The following is a 12,902-nucleotide window of genomic DNA, read 5'->3' on the forward strand; positions in this document are numbered from 1 at the left end:
CGAGACTAGACATTGAATGTCCTACAGAGACTTGCATTAAGAATCAGATTCATTTGATGAATGTCATGCTTCATCGGCAACAAACATGGGATATCTATGCGATCTTAATAGGTCGATTGATTAGTCGAATTAACTCAACTGACTGACGAAAATCGTCATATGGAAGCCTTGGAGGCTTAGTCGATATGACTTGAGTCCTCGGCTCCGATAATAGTCCTCAGACTTGAGGAATGAAGATATTCACGTGCATGTGATGGCTGTATCTTAGATTTTTGTAGGAGGTCATCGTATCTCAAACATGGTCATCATAGGCCTTGTCCAGTGCAGTCAAACTATGTAGCGAGAACGGTAAGTTCTAAGAAGAGGATCCACCCCCTGTCAAGATGTGACAAAGGTATCTCCTGTGCACTTGGAGATGCGTCTACGCTCTATAAAGTTGTGGCCACAGTCATTGGTTAAATAGGAAATAAATTATGGACTTAATCAAATGATTATTTAATAAAGGCTTATTGGGTTCATATATTTAATAGGATTAAATAAATAATAGACTTAATCAAATGGGCTTTAATTAAATTGAATTTAATTAAGATTAATTGAGCCTTGTATTTTAATTAATAAAAATCAGCCCAAGCCCATTAATTAAGTTGGTGGAAATCTTAGAAAAGGAAATTATTGACTAACAAATTCACTTTTGGAACGTGCCTTGTTAGTAATCCTTTATTTGGAATAAAGAATTTTATTACCTCATGGATGATCAAATGAATCTAGACATATTTTAATGCATCCATACAAGGTATATATATGTATATTAATTTGGAATAACTAATGAATATATAACAAAGCAAGAAAATAATTTCCACTCATCCTTGAATTCCACTTAGCCACACCCTCCTCTCATACACACTTGGTGTGTTTTCTCCCTAATTTTCTTCTAGGAAAAAGAATTGAAGGATCCTAATTCTAGTGTGGTGTGGACGCAACTTTATAGGGCTTTTAGGTTGAACCCTTGCGTGAATGGATCAAACGAAGGTGGTTCGAGATAAATCTTGATTTATGATTTATGTACCTCTAGTATATCATTCAACCATTAGCCCCGTGAATTTTATTGTCTTTTATTTTTATTAACTAAATCAAACACCAGGAAGTCCAAGGGTACACCCCTTGGAACTATGGTTTTAGTGCGATCCATTTTTAGTATTGCTGCTTTCGCTTGCGCATTCATGGGCCGATCCACTCGCAGTTCCAAGTGCTTTCAAGTGGTATCAGAGCTCGTTCAATGTTGGGGCTATGGTTATATGTGAAAAGCATGACAATCTGTTCATTAATGCTTTTGAAGCATCATATAATTTTTGTTTATTCCTGAACAATTATGTGAGAAAATTAATTGTTTAAGTTTTCCCATTTTTGATGACTTAAGTATTTTATGAAAATTGGATTTTCTGATAAAACACTTGTTTTAATTTCAGTTAATGTGTGGAAATAGAAGAAATTGATACTGTAGTAGTGCACCGACCGATAGTGCACAGGGTGCGTGCGACCGCTCGGTTGCTGGGAGGTAGTGCGGCTGCATGTGCGTGCAGTCGGTTGTGCGGCCGCTCCGCTGCTGGTGTTGCTGACGGCCGACGATTGGGCCGTTTTTTTGCCGTTTCTTCAGAAAATTAAATTTTTTAATTTCTGCATGTTTTCTGAAAAATATTAATTATTGCTATTTAATTTTGAAGAAAATTGATTTTTTTCTAGAATTAATTTTATTTATTTATTTTGGTTTATTTGTTTGCATTGGATGCACGAGGCTTAATTAATTAATTTAGCTTAATTGCGTGCATTAGATGCACAAGACTTAATTAATTAATTTGGTTTATTTGCGTGCACTGGGTGCACGAGGCTCAATTAATTAATTTGGCTTAATTGCGTGCATTGGATGCATGGGGCTTAATTAATTAATTTAATTTATCTGCATGCATTGGATGCACAAGGCTTAATTAATTAATTTATTTTATTTGCATGCATTGAATAGGCCTGCATGTATGTCTTTTAATTTTTGTTGGGTGGCCTCGTGTGCCCTTGTGATTTTATTTTCTCCCTTCTCCTCGTTTTTATCCTTGGAATAATAAGGCTTGCTAACTCCCTCCTGATTTTCTCCCTCCGACTTTTGATTCGGATTTCTTATTTAATTGTAATGAGAGTAGTATAGGACATTTTTGGTGAGGTTTTTATTTTAAGCAAGTCCATGGAGAAGAAGGCCTACGGAGGAGGAGGCCCACGGAGAAGGCGGCTATGGAGATATCAAAAGGCCTATCTATATGTTAACGGGTAAAAGTTTTGTAATAGCATAGGGCCACCCTAGACTGACCATATACTCACTGCGGGCTCAGTGGGTCGCATAGGTTGGGCCCGTGATCATCCAACAGGGGTATGCTAGGTTTCATTGCATGCGATGCATTATTCATATGTTTTAAATATTTGATATTTATGCATGAAATATTTTATATGTGATGTCTCGATCAAACCACTAATAATTAACACTCACTTGGTTGGACCAAATTGAAGTGTTGGGGCCTATAAAAAGATTTGGATCAAAATGGTTTGATTTGTCCAAGGTTTTCATCCACAATAATGTTGTGAGGACGCTACCACTATCCAAATGTGGTCTCACGAGTCGTAGCACATTTGGACTAGAGGCAAGCTGCACGTTATTGTGAACAAAGGAACACGCTCAATGTTTTCCTATCTCAGGAGTCGTGGGGACGACAGTTTAGGTGCGATTTGATTGATGGGTTGAGCCCAACACTAAACAAATATTAAACCCATAAATGAATATGAATCGAAATGGTATTTCGGTCGAGGCCTTTTCCATCCATAGCAATATCATGAGGAAGCTACCGCTATCCAAATATGGTCTCACGAGTCGTGGCACATTTGGAATAGTAGGCAAGCTACATTATTATTATGAACAAAGGATTACACTCGTTGTTTCCCTGTCTCACGAGTCGTGGGAGGCAGTAATTGAGGCATGATTTGGTTGATGGGTCGGGGTTAACACCGAGTAGCATGATTCACTTGGAGTCCTCGGGATCATGTGAAGAGGTGAGGCAAAAGATGTTGGGAATCTCCTGGGATGCGAATGGTATTGGATACCTCCCACGAGGGTTTTGCCATGTGAATCGTAAAAGTGGGGCATGAAAAATTCGCTTGTAGATCCCAAGCCCACTAGGAAAGGATTTTCTGAAATCCCTCTTGAGAGTGGTGGGATTTATTAGAAATAGTGGGAGAAGTTAACGACAAAAGACCGATTCTTAATTCAACTCAATATTGTTATAATCTACTGGCTATTTTGTGCTTTGCATTTAGAATGCATGTCTAGGATTTTCCAATTTTTTTTTAGTTTGAGATTTATTTAAATGGAATACTATCGATTAAAATTGACTGTGGAAATTGGAGAATTGTCCTTGATTTTCAAACCTAGGCTTATGTCATGAAAAAACCACTTCCATCGGACTTGTGAAAGGAAGTCCTTGCTTAAGGAACGTTTAACATTTGGGATTAAGGAATAAGGACAATCGCAAGGTCTGCAGCGTTATACCTGCTTCTGTCACTCATGAGAGGTATGATAGGTTGGATATTCTTGGTTCAATAAATGCTTCACATAAATCAACTTTATGTGACAACGAAATGGCATATTGTAATTGCCACGACGGAGACATTTTCTGAAGTCAAGATGACTGCAGATCGTCTATACATATACAGGAGGTTGAGATGCTATCCCTTGTGGAAGAACTCGATAACCTCAACGTTCTCAAAAGGAAATGTAGATGTAGTACGAGGTGGGAGAAAAAAGTTTTCTTCAAGGTATTACCATGCATAAGTCCGAGATATATTGGACCATATGAAATTATCAAGCAAGTCGAACCACTAGCTTATCAATTAGCATTACAAGCAAAATTATCATAAATACATGATGTGTTCACATGTTTCTATGCGACGGCTATACTGATCTAATCTTATCCATATTTTGCATGAATCAGAGATAGAAATATTAGAGGGACTAACCTACATAGAAGAGCCTATAGAAATTTCGGATTGGAGTGTAACGAAGTTAAGAAATAAAGTAATACATATGGTGAAGGTAATGTGGAGTCATGACTCTCCAAGAAAACCACTTGGGAGGTTGAGGAAAATGTGAGAAAGAAGTACCTGTATTTATTTTCCAAAGCTGGTACGTTAATTAAATCTCGAGGATGAAATTTTTATTGGAGGGGGAAGGGGGGATTATAACATCCATGAATTCTTGATACATACTTGTGAGACTAATCGGTATGCACAAATTTATGGGTAGATTATATAAATTTAAAAATTTAAGGGATCAAATTGTAATTTGATCAAAATTTAAATATATATATATATGTATATATAAAGGTGGGTGGGGAACAACAACACATAGCTTCCAAAGTTTACACCAATAAGGTGAAAGAATCGGTATGGCCCGTGAAAGCGGCGGAAACGTTAAATAAAAAATTATTTAAAACAAATCAAAGGGGTGTTCCCTTTGAAATTCCCGGGTGTTCAGTGTTTGTCAAAATTATAATAATAAACAAATAAACATGCTATACAAATGGCTAGAGGATGAAACAAAAAGCATAGAAACAAAACATGAAACTTTACCTTTTTATTTCTATAGTTGAACAACAATGTGCATTGTTCCCTTTACGTTCTCCCGTTCACTTTAGGATCCAAATTAGAACCCCTCTAATTTGTCCACACCACACTAAGGAAGAGAGATATAGTTCTTTTTCTATTGCTAGACAAAATAAAGTACAAGAAAAAAGAACAACTCCAAACTAACACTATTGGTTAGTGCTTTCGGAATGTGTTATATTCTAAATAGGATGGTTTCCTAATGTACTCCCCCCTATTTCTAATGGAGGTTTCTTATTCAATTGTAATGAGAGTAGTATAAGACATTTTTTCTGAGATTTTTCATTTTGAGCAAGTCCATGGAGAAGAAGGCCTACGAAGGAGGTGGCCCATGGAAAAGGCGGCCCATGGAGATATCACAAGGCCCATCTATATGTTGATGGGTTGATTTTACTTTATAATAGCATAGGGCCACCTTAGACAGACCTTAGATTCATTGCGGGCTCAGTAGGTCGGATAAGTGGGGCTCGTGATCATCCAACAGGGGTATGCAAGGTTTTATTGCATGCGATGCATTTATTTACTGCTTTATATTTATGCATGAAATGTTTACAAGTGATGAGGTCTCGATCTAAACTCAAATTAACTCTCACTTGGTTGGACCAAGTTGAATACTAGGCCCATAATGGACTTGGATCAAAATTATTTAGACCTGTTTAAGCCTTCCATCCATATCAATGTGGTGAGAAAGCTTCCGATACCCAAGTATGGTCTCATGAGTCGTGGTACACTTGGGATAGAGGAAGGCTACACTATTATTGTGAAAAAAGGAACATATTCACCGTTTTCCTATCTCACGACTCATGGGGAGCAACAAATAAAATGTGATTTGGTTGATGGGTTGTGCCTAACACCGTGTAACATGATTCGATTGGAGTCCTCGGGGTCATGTGAAGAGGTGAGGCAAAAAGCCCCACTAGGAAAGGCTATTCTCCAAACCCCACTTGAGAGTGGTGGGCTTGCGTATAAATAGTGGGAGAGTTAAAGACTAAAGACCAAGTCGTTAGGCTTAATCATAATATTACAATGATTCGATGATTTCTGTTTTATTTTCTATTGTCTAGAAAATATCTAAAAATCTTTTAACCATGATATGGAGACTAATAAATTCAATGGTATGAACTACAACGACTGGCTGCGAAATCTCAGGATCATCTTAGATATTGAGAACCAGGGCCATGTCTTGGACAAGCCACTCCCAACGGCCTTGCCGGAAGGGTCCTCGCCCGAAGAACATATCATGTTAGAGAAGTGGCTTGAGGACAACCACAAGGTCTGCAGTATCATATTGGCTTTAATGTCCAATGACATCTAAAAGCAATATGATAGGCTGGATGATGTTCCCGCGATATTGCTCTGCATGAAGAAAATTTATGCGGTTTCTGATAGACATATTAGATATGCCGCCACAAAAGTATTCTTCAGGACCAAGATAACCGAGGGATCGTCTGTACAAAAATCACAGGGTTAAGATGCTATCCCTAGTGGACAAGCTCGAAGACCTCAAAGTTGGACTTGACAATGACACGTACATTGATGTGATCCTTTAGTCACTTCCTCCATCCTACGACCGTTTATTATTAACTACAATATGAACAGACTTGAGAAGTCTATTCATGAGTTGATTAATATGCTGGTCCAATACGAGGTGACGACCCAGAAGTCTATGCTGGCGGTATTGATAGGAGAGGCTTCAACCTCCGAAGCAAAAGGTAAGAGGGTCGGATGCTGGAAGAGGAAGAAGGGCAAGGAAAAAGCCATCGTAGCTACTACCAGAGCTTTGAGCGCCCCTACTGCTCCCGTAGGAATGGGCAAAGGGAAAGGGAAGGTTGGCGGTTCTTAACGGTCGAAGACAAAGGATGTCTGCAATCATTGCCAAGGAAGGAGCATTGGAAGAGGGAACCCACAACTCCTCTCCAACCCTAGTACGTTTTGATTGAAGTGAATATGATAACTAGTTCTGCTTCTTGGGTATAGGATACTGGCTGTGGACCTCACATCTGCAATAACTTGCAGGTATTGGAAAGAAGCAGAAAGCTGTGTAAGGATGAGATGATTCTAAGGTTAGGCGATGGGAAGGCCGACGCTGTGAAAGCCATGGGATCTCTCGACTTAATTATTAGTGATCATATCTGGATAGATTAAAAGAGTGTTATTATGTACCGAGCATGATAGAGAATATTATTTTCATTCCTGTTTTAGACAATGATGGTCATATATTTACGATCAATAAAAATGGTATTTATTTAATGATTGATTATAACTATCATCTGCTTGGTACATTGGTAAATGGTCTTTATATTCTCCAACAGTGTAATTGGATTATGACTGTTCAATACAAACAAAAATTAGATAATCATGAAAATGCATAGTTATGGCATGCAAGGCTAGGCCATATCATAGAAGATAGGATGAGAAAGTTGGTAGACTCAAAGAGTCTAGAGGTAGACGATTTGGATAGCCTACCGACTTGTGAATCCTGTCTGAAAGGGAAAATGACCAAGAAGCCTTTTATTGGACAAAGTGTGCTTGCCAATAGTCTTTTGGATTTGATCCATACAGATGTCTGTGGACCATTAAATACGCCGACTAGTGGAGGATTCTCGTACTTCATAACCTTTACCGATAATCACTCACAGTATGGTTATGTTTACCTAATGAGGTACAAGTTTGAGGCCTTTTGAAGGTTCAAGGAGTACAGAGTTGAAGTCGAGAATCAACTGGCCATAAAATTAAAGCCCTTCGATCGGACCTAGGCGGAGAGTGTTTAAGTGGTAAATTCATTGATTATTTAAAGAAGAATGAAATTCTCTCTCAATGGACTCCTCCTGGAACTCCACAACTGAAGGGCGTGACTTAAAGGAGGAATCGAACCCTGTTGGATATGGTTCGATCTATGATGAGTTTTATGGAATTGCTCCCTTCCTTTTGGGGCACGCTCTTGAGACGACGACCAAATTACTTAATATGGTGCTATCTAAGATGGTGCCCCAGATGCCATATGAGATATGGCATGGCAAGCCTGCGTCCTACAAGTACTTGGGAGTGTGGGGTAACCCCGCATACGTCAAGAGGCTAGTGAAAGACAAACTAGACTCGATGTCTAATCTGTGCAAGTTTGTCGGATATCCGGAAGAAACTGCGGGATACTACTTCTATGATTTATTTGATCAAAAGGTTTTTGTCTCAATGAACGCAGTATTCTTGAAAAAGGATTTTCCTGTGGATAGCCAATGCGATGAGGTGCTACTTGAGGAGACAAGTGAGACACCTCACCAGAACGAAGGAACATCATTTAAGATGATAGTTCCCACTGATGGTGCTCTAGTCGTTGTAGGTCGACAAGGGAATCGCGACCGACTGATAGGTATGGATTCCTGGGACTGACCAGTCAATTGGATAATGATATAAGAACGTATGGGGAAATCATGTCCGACATCAATTCGGATAAATGGCTTGAGACATGAAATCTGAAATGGACTCGATGGGTTCAAATCAAGTTTGCACCCTTAAAGATGTTAGAAATGGTGACGAGGAAGCCAATTGAATTGGCGGTTTTGGAAACCATTTAGCAATCTTTATGAATGTGATATTATTTTGATGAATGTAGTAAGCATTCATTTGTGGCACTATGTGTTTGTTGTGCTTACTATTTACATTAAAAGGTATTTTAACATCACAATAAATGCCCATAGACCAATTGAATAACCCATGTAGTTGGGCTGCGCATTGGATGACAGCTATGAAACCAACTTCTAAGGGTTGGTCGAAAATGTTCCAAGTCGAGGACCTCGAGACTGGGCATCAAGAGTCCTATAGAGACTTGCACTAAGTATTGTCATTCATTGGATGAGTGTCGTGTTTCATCGGGGACAGACATGGGATGTCTATACAATTTAGTGGATTAGTTGACAAGATTGTTAACTGATTGAATTGACTTGCGGGAATCGTCATATGAAAGCCTTGGAGGCTAGTTCGGTATGACTTGAATTCCCGACTCCGATAGTAAAGGATTAGTCCTCGGACTTGAGGAATTATCAGAGTTACATGAATATGATGGCTATATTTCAGATCTCATGAGAGATGACTGTGTCTTCGATGTGGTCATTACATGCCTTTTCCAGTGTAGTTGGATTATGTATTGAGGATGGTGGATTTCAAGATAGAATCTGTCCCCTATCAGTATATGATGGAAATATCTCCTATGCGCTCTGAGATGGTTTAGACTCTTTAAGTCTATGGCCATAGCAATTGATCGAATAAGAAATGGTTTTCTTTGTTGATCAATAGAGTAAACGCATCTCAAGTACTCACCATAGTTGACTGGTCCAAGATGGGAACTGGCGTTTTCATGCCCTAAAGTAAGGTCGGGAGATGGTCGACGGAAAGACCATACCTGTATGGAACTCGAGATCCTAAATGTTCATGCCAACATTCACCTAGTCTTTAGTGCCATGGACCGTTGTTAGATGACCACCCATGGTGACAGACATTTTTGATTAATGGTTAATTGAAAATATTTAATTAAATTAAATTTAATTAATTATTTGTGTTGGACAACATGCCCTAATCTAGCTGAGGGTGAACCTAAAGAGTCACATACAAATCACTTTGAAATTTATGGAATTAATTCGAGAAGAAACAAATTAATTTAATTAGATTAAATTAATTCAAGGAGAATATATAAATGATTAGATCATTTATTTAATAATCCATTTGATGGATGGATCAAGAATTAATTAATTGGATTAATTAATTTTGGGTGTAATACCTTTAAATTAATTGGATTAGTATATTTGATTTGGCTTAATTAATTGATTTGATCAATTAATTAGAATTTGAGCTTAGATTTATTTAATTGAATTAAATGAATCTTTGGACTTAGTTGGGCTAAAAATAATTTAATTCACTATTGTCCAATGGACTTTGGTTGGGTTTAATTTAATTAGATTAAATCAAGTCTGGTCTATACTTGAAGTCCAAGCCCATTTGAGGGAGGTTGGAGCAAATTAAAGAGTTAGAACTCCTCACTATGATGAAGATAATGGAGTAGTTGTTTCATCATGGTTGGAGGTTATATGCATGTATGTATAGGTTGCCTTGGAGGCAAACTTGGTGGTTATTGAATTTTGAATTTAATTATATGTAATATACAAACTACACAAATATTATGCATAACCAACAACCTAAGCCATGAAATTTGCTCTCTTTTCTCCCCAAAAATGTTCTCTTTTTTGTTCTATATTGAATTGGGATTCAATTTAGAACATAAAAACATTCCAAAAAGCACTAATCAATAATGTTAGTTTGGAGATGTTTTTCTTCTTGTTCTTTGTTCTATCTAGCAATAGAAAGAGAACTATATCCCTTCCTTAGTATGGTGTGAACAAATTAGAGGGGTCCTAATTTGGATCCTAAGGTGAACGAGAGAACATAAAGGGAACAACGCAAGTTGCTGTTCAACTATAAAAACAAAAGGTAAAGTTTCATTTTTATTTCTATATTTTTTGTTTCATTCTCTAGCCACCTGTCTAGCATGTTTATATTTTGATTATTATGCTTTTGACAAATACCGAATGCCTGGGAATTTCAAAGGAAACACTCCTTTGATTCATTTTAAATAATTTTTATTTCACGCTTGCACCGCGTTCCCAGTCCATACTGATTCTTTCAATGGTATCAGAGCCCAGTTCGGTGTTGTGGCTTTAGGATTAGCATATTATTATGTGTTGATCATGAACAACATGTTTAATATGCTTTTGGAAAACAACTTTAATGGCTTCGAAGTATGGTTATGTGTTTAGAAAATATGTATTAGTTATGCTTTTGAATTATGGATATCTATGCATTTTTTGAAAATTGGATTTTTCGTAAATACATGGTTTTATTTCGGCTTTTAATTGCAGAATTTCAAATTTTTTTTTTTTGAAAAATGGAGAACAATAGCCCCCTGCCGGCCGGTACTGGCCAGTAGGGCAGGCGGCTGGGCGCGCGCGCTTGCTGGCGTGTGTGCCGATAGGCCGGTAACGCGCAGGTGCTCGCATGCGCGTGGCATGCTGGAAGGTGTGCCTGCTCGCACGCACGCGCGGCCAGTTGCCTGCTGTTCCAAACGGCTAGGCCGTTTTGTGCCAATTTTTCTGAAAATTGAATTTTCTTGATGTCTGCAATTTTTTTGAAATTATTAATTTTGGCTAATTTTAATTTTAGTTAAATTGAATTTTTGTAAAATTAAATTGTGACTTAAATTACTTTGAAAATGGTTTCTAAACAAATAAAAAAATTGTACATTAGATGTATGGTTGATATCCATTTTTTAATTATATTATTAGTATATTATTTTCTGCATTTAATTATGTTTTTGGTATTAGATATTGGATATCTATTGTTAAATACATGGATTATATTTATTTGTATAACTTGTTTATATTTGATATAAATGTGGTAATTATTGTTTAATGGATAAACAATGGGGATGATCATAAAGCCCATTAGCCAAATGCATGGTTTTTAATATTATATTGGTGAGGCCTACGAGCCTCTTTGTTTTAATTCCTTCTTTTGTTTTTAGCCTTGAAATAATAAAGCTTGCTTTCTCCCTCCTTTTTTATTCCCCAACTTTTGATTGGGGTTTTCAATTTCAGTTGTAATGAGTGTAGTTAGGAGAGTGAGGTTTTATTTATTTTGGATAAATGTAAGCTTCCAATGAGAGGAAGGCATGGAACCCTTGAACGGAGCTCACGGCGGAAGAAGAACAAAGAGGAGGCTCATTAGAATGATAATGGGTTACTATTTTGTAATAGTTAGGGCCAAATCGTAGATTGACCATAGACTCACTGCGGGCTCAGTGGGTCACTTAGGATTGAGCTTGTCATCATCCAATAGGGGCGTGCTAGGCCTGTTTTTGCATGTGGTTTATGTTTTAATATTTGGAGTATAATGTGTTTGGAATACATTTGCTTATACTCAATAATTAAAACTCATGCATGTAAAATCTTATAATGATGAAGTCTCGGTTACAACAAACTTGACTCTCACTTGGATGGTCCAAGCCTAATCTTGAAAAAGAGAAGTACATAGCCGTGATCCTTCAGTCTCTTCCTCCCTCCTTTGACCTGTTTATTGTGACCTATAACATGAAAGGGCTTGACAAAGACCTTCATAAGTTGATAAACATGTTGGTCTAGTACAATGCAGTGATTTAAAATTCTGTGCCGTCGGTATTGGTAGGGGAGGCTTCGACCTCAAAAGCGAAAGGCAAAGGGGTTGGATGCAAGAGGAGGAAGAAGGGTAAGACAGAATCAGCTATTGCAAGGGCTCAAGCGCTCCTATTGCCCAGCTGGGCATGGGCAAAGGGAAGAGAAAGACGGTTTGCCAGTCATTAATTCCAAAAGATGTTTGCATTAATTGTCATGAAAAAGGGCAATAGAAGAGGGAGTCTCCCAAAGTCCTCTATAATCAAGGTATAATTTGTTATTGAGCCTCAACATAAATACTACTATACTTATTGGGTATTGGATGCCAACTGTGAAGCTCATATCTGCAAATGGTTTGCAGGTGGTGAAAAGGAGTAGAAGGAGGAGACAAACAGTCCTGAAAGGTTTGGAGAATTAGACTTGAAGTGGAGAACCAAACCGGTTGCAAAATTAGATCATTCGATTGGATCGAGGTAGTGTGTATTTAGTGGGAATTCTTGAAATATCTGATGAGAATGGAATTCTCACTCAGTGGAGTTCTTCCATAGAGTGCCACAATTGAACGGTGTCTCTAATAAGGGAGGGATCGAACCTTGTTGGACTTGGTTCGATTGTTCTTTTACTGAACTACCTTGGCCTATGTGGCATGGCAGGCCTGTTTCCACAACGTACTTTAGTATATGGGATGGTCCTGTAAACATTAAGCGACTAGTGGGAGGTAAACTAGGTTTGTACAGGTTTATTTGTTATCCAAAGAGAAATTAGATTTCATTGGATAACTGATGTGAAGAGTAGCTCCTGGAGGAATCAAGTGGAGAGATACCTTAGTCAAAGCAAACATCATTTGTAATCGAATTCTTGCACTAACTCACTATATTCCAGCCTCTCGAGGGATGACTAGAACACCTTAGTTACCTAATAGGTACAAGTTTCTGAGTCTGACCAGTCAATTGGATTATGATCCAAAGACATTAAGGAGAAGCAATGTAGGACATCGGATTGGATCAATGACTT

Source organism: Sesamum indicum, linkage group LG10, assembly GCF_000512975.1.
Source record: "Sesamum indicum cultivar Zhongzhi No. 13 linkage group LG10, S_indicum_v1.0, whole genome shotgun sequence".
NCBI classification, from domain to species: Eukaryota; Viridiplantae; Streptophyta; class Magnoliopsida; order Lamiales; family Pedaliaceae; genus Sesamum; species Sesamum indicum.